The sequence below is a fragment of the Cynocephalus volans genome, chromosome 2 (genome assembly GCF_027409185.1).
Source record: "Cynocephalus volans isolate mCynVol1 chromosome 2, mCynVol1.pri, whole genome shotgun sequence".
In the NCBI taxonomy this organism is placed as follows: Eukaryota; Metazoa; Chordata; class Mammalia; order Dermoptera; family Cynocephalidae; genus Cynocephalus; species Cynocephalus volans.
Window position 1 is genome coordinate 165,657,097 of NC_084461.1, and position 4,571 is coordinate 165,661,667.

Here is a 4,571-nt window from a genome sequence, read left to right on the forward strand (position 1 = left end):
AAGGTTGCCATTGGTTGGGTCAATCCTCAAGGGCTACTGTCCTATATGAGGTGACCCCAGGATCTAAGCTGCCCAAGGATTTTGGCTCTGCCATTCCAAGTGCCCTGTATCGTGGTGAAGAGTGTCATGTCTGTGCACACTCCACTGGCAAGAACTGGTCACGCAGCTCCATCTAACTGTGAGGGATGAGATAATGTACAAAGAAAGGAGGAACATGGCCTAGGATGTGATGGACCATGGCATCACTTCTGCTGTGTGTTGTATGAAAAATGTTGGATTTTATTTTAGAGATCAATATATACTATGTCCATATAACATAGCACAATCTCATAATGTTATAACACAAACTATTATAACACAATCTCTTTCCTACTTCTTACAGATTCTTCTAAAAAATTTTTTTAGAATTATTTCCAGCATAGAAAAAAGAACTGTGGTATTTTACGAAGTAAAACTTGGTTGCCTGGGTAGTCGACCTATGGGAAAGGGCTCATTCTCCAACTACGTGAGGTCTCCGTGGCCTCGCTATCAGAAAGGCCTCTCCGTTAGGACAAAAGCCACAGAGTCAGGCTGTGTGGAAGTGGCAGCTGTACTTCTGGGCCAGTATGAGACCCCTGTCCACCTCCTTCCAAAATCTTCAGCCAGTTTTCATGCTTTCTTTCCCAGGACGGCATCATTCTGAGGTAGCCTCATTTTTTGTTTTGCTTTTAAGCAGAATAAAGTAGAACCAAAAGACAAAGAAAAAATCAAGCTGACCATTCAGACCCTGTACTAAACATATTCCGTGCAGCATCCTGCCAACACCATCCCCCACAAGATGGGAGACGCCACAGGGCCTTTGCCCACACAATCCCCTCAACTCGAGATGATTTTCACTCTGTCTTTGCTGGGCTAAAAGCCTTTCTTCTTCCAGGTTTGCTGTGCAGGATGCCTTGATGAAAAGGTAGTCTAAGAACAGTTCGGTCAAGCATTTTCTGAGGTCAGGAGACAGAAAGGCTCATGATAAGACTCTCCCAGAACACGCTTTATTAAATAAATTTAAAACGTCAACAAGAAGCAAAGGCCAAGAGGTGGAGCAGGCTAACACACTCAGGACAGAGCCACGTTTCCAGAACCCTGGGTGAGACGGTGCTTGTACGTCCTGTCTCTCTCTCTCTCTGTCTCGGGTACATGGACCTTTCCCTCGATGATGGCATTGCAAGGCCCAGAGCTGGAGGTGGGAGGAAGCCTTTGCAGGAGCCGTGCATGCTCGCTGAAGCTTCCCTGTCAACCTGCTCAACAGCTGACGGGTTTTACCCACGTCCTATGTGGTGAGCCCCTTGTTTGTCCTCAGCTCTGGTCCCAACAATTCCAACCCTCAAACAATTTGAGTAGAAATTTTTATCCAGTTTTGTGAGAAGAAAAAAATCAAGGGAATGAATTACCATGATTCATTCTTCGATTCTTGTTTTTGCAAGCGAAACTGTCTCAAATTGCAGCTTGGGTCCCCAGCACCGATGGCAAGTTTTTATTTTGTCCTTCTGTTTATCCTTCTATCATCAAGGCTGAGAAACTGCTTTGCCATCTGGTTAGACCTAGGTGGGAATCGCAAGTGCCTGTGGATAAATGAGCGTGTGTTTGCTTGTGTTTAATTAGCATAGGCAAGCTTGGCCCATAGTTCTGTGTTCACATGTGTGATCGACATAAGCCAGACCTGAAACTAACAAAATATTACTCCTGACAGAGTGTAAACAAAGCGGGTATTTTCCAGCTGTTCTTTCCTGCCTGGACTTAGGGCACGTTTCCTGTATCCGTGGCTCACCTCCCAGGCTGCTCCAGCCTCTTGCCACCAGCTCCTGGGGTGGGCACCAGTGCCTGCTCTGCTTGCAGAGGGGACCCAGCCCTGGGGCTGCAGGCAGGAGGGTGGGGCCATCCCAAGAACTTCTCCTTATCAGGAGGATACAGAGTCCCAAAAATCCCCCACCCCCGGAGTCCGTGTTTCCTTTTGGATCTCCGAGCATCTTTTGATCTTGAAGCTAATCCAGTTTTCCTCTCTCTTCCTACTTCCTCCTCTCTTTCCCCTCCTGTCTCGACCAACTTAGGGAAATAAACTCCTAAGCGGGAGATAAGTTACCACAAATAGCAGCTGCTTTAACTCTTTCTTTGCAGGAATGCTCAGCTGAGCATCCACGATATATCAAGTCAGTCGAGCAGCTGTAAACAGGGAGTCTTTCAACTGTGTGTTTTATTGCAGTGTGTATTCCTCCACTAATGCCAAAAAAAAGTCTTAGTGGAGTTTTCTGGCCCCTACGTAACACCATACACAGTAGGTGTGCATTAAATTTCTGGACTAATTGGCTTGATTTTGGAGCATTAGGTAAATACTGAAAGAGATCATGTGCTCTGTTCAGGGGCAAGAGAGCCCTGCCACCCGGTGGATCCTGTCACTGGTCCTGGAGGGCTGGGGCTGCATGTGAGGAGAAAGCCTCCCTGTAAGCACTGACTTCAGGTCCAGAAACCTGACCGGGAAGGCCCAGTTCTCCCCTCACCTGCTCTGAGCTGGCCTTTCCCCTCTCTGGGCCTCATGGTCTTTTCCCCTAAATGCTCCACCTGTCTATTGCTCTAACAAGGGTGCTGCAAGGATCCACTGGGAGAGTGGATGAAGTGCTTTGTGCACGACAAAGACCATCCCCACACGGGCCTGCTGACACGCCTCAGGTCAGTGAAGTTTCTAAGGCCAGACCTCAGAGAGCCCTGTGGACAGGTTGACACTTGTCCTGGTTGCTCCATCCCCTTCCCAGGGACACATGAGCCCAGGCAGCCCCAGTGACAGCCAGGATGGAGTTGGTTCTGACCTGCAGCAGGCCTCGGATCAGGCTCGGAATTACCTAATCCCAGCTAAGAGCATTTCGGATTGCTTGACCTTGGACCTCCTGCAGCTGGATTATCAGATGTGGCTTTGGGGAATAGGCTTGTTTATGATGCCGTAGACAAAGAGAGGAAGCCCAGAGTAGTTAAAGCAGCAGTCCTTCCTGTTGCCCCAGCGCCTTTCATCCAGGAGCTCCTTACGAAGCAGGCTGCCCGCCTGAGCCGGCCCAGGGGAGGGGAGGAGGAAGGACAGTGGCTGTGCGGGACGGGCCCAGCTAATCCCCGCCACAACCCCATGGGCAGGTACGGATGTCTCCTTTCTGCAGAGGGCGCCAGCCAGGCTCAGGGAGGTTAGTTCGTCTACCCAGTGTCTGCCGGCTGCTGAAGGGCAGTGCTGGAACTCTGAGGGGTCTGGCTGACTCCAAACTCCCCTGTCTTCCCTTAGCCTCACAGTGACCTCTTCACACTGGACAAAGCACAGCTCAGCTGCCCCAAAGGCCCCCAACACCTTCTTTAAGCTGCCACTGGGCATCCTGGAGTCTTTGTTATGGAGTCTGAGCAGCGGCAGGACCCAGAAGCATTGCTGAGTCCAACTAGCTCATTTTGCAGATGAGGCCCAGAGAGAAGCGGCTCATCCACCCCAAAGCCGCACTTACGCACCCTGCAGAAGGCAAGTCGGCACAGGGAGTTGTGAAGGGAAGATGGAATTAGCAGCGGAGAGCCTGGCACCGGCCAAACCCCATCTTCCCATTCTCTCTGAACATGCTGCATTCACAGGCCTGTGCCAGGCTCTTCAGTGGGGATGGTTTTGTGCACAGGTCAGTGCTACGGCCTAACCTGGGGGGTCTCTCATGTCTGCTGACTCAATCGTCCCCCCCAGTGGGCTCCAGCTGATCCTGAGTCCCACTATCCATGCTCTTTATCTACCTAATGTTTATTTTGAAGTAGTTTCAAACCTACTGAGAAGTTGCAGGAATAGTACAGAGAGCTCCCACGTCTTCCACCTTCTCCACAAACACTCCTCGCCCTTCCCGCCTGTTTCCTTGGACACCAACAGCTCTGCGCCAGGAGGGGAAGCAAAGCACAGAGCAGAGAAGACTGGAAGCTCCTAGCATTGTTGAGATCAAAGGTCTTTCCCTTGATCATCCCATGGTTGCCCGGAGAGTGGGAGACTGAAGACCTCCTCTGTCCTGGGAAGCTGCCTGGTCTCCTTTCATGATGAGGCCTCTCATTCCTGGCGAAGAGGGTCTCACGGAGACGGGGGAGGACATGACTCTTGGTGTCCCCTGAGGAGGGGATGTGGCTGGTGTCCCCGCCCAGGGCTTCCTCTGGCTGGAAGCTGGTGTGATTTGGGGTGTCTGGCTTCTTAAATCTCTGCCTGCCCCTCCAGATTTATTCTTCATCCCTTGACCTCTGCAAGTTGCCCCACCAGCTCCTGGCCTCTGGCTTCTGGTTGGAGTGGCAGATGGGAGGCCCCAGCGGGAGACCAGAGGGTGGGAGGAGAGGCAGGCCTTGGTTTCCCTGTGCCATGTGGGGCTGTGGCTGTGGCAGGGTCTGCATTCCTCTGGGGAATGCTCTGCAGCACCGGCTCTCAGGGGGTCTGCAGTGTCATTCCCCCTCATCCCTGCAGGCATGGACATGGTAACAGCTTCTTGCTGTTGCGACCTCCTAGGCACAGCACTGTCCCCTGCTGGATAGAGAGTGTTGGACTCTCTGCCCGTGTT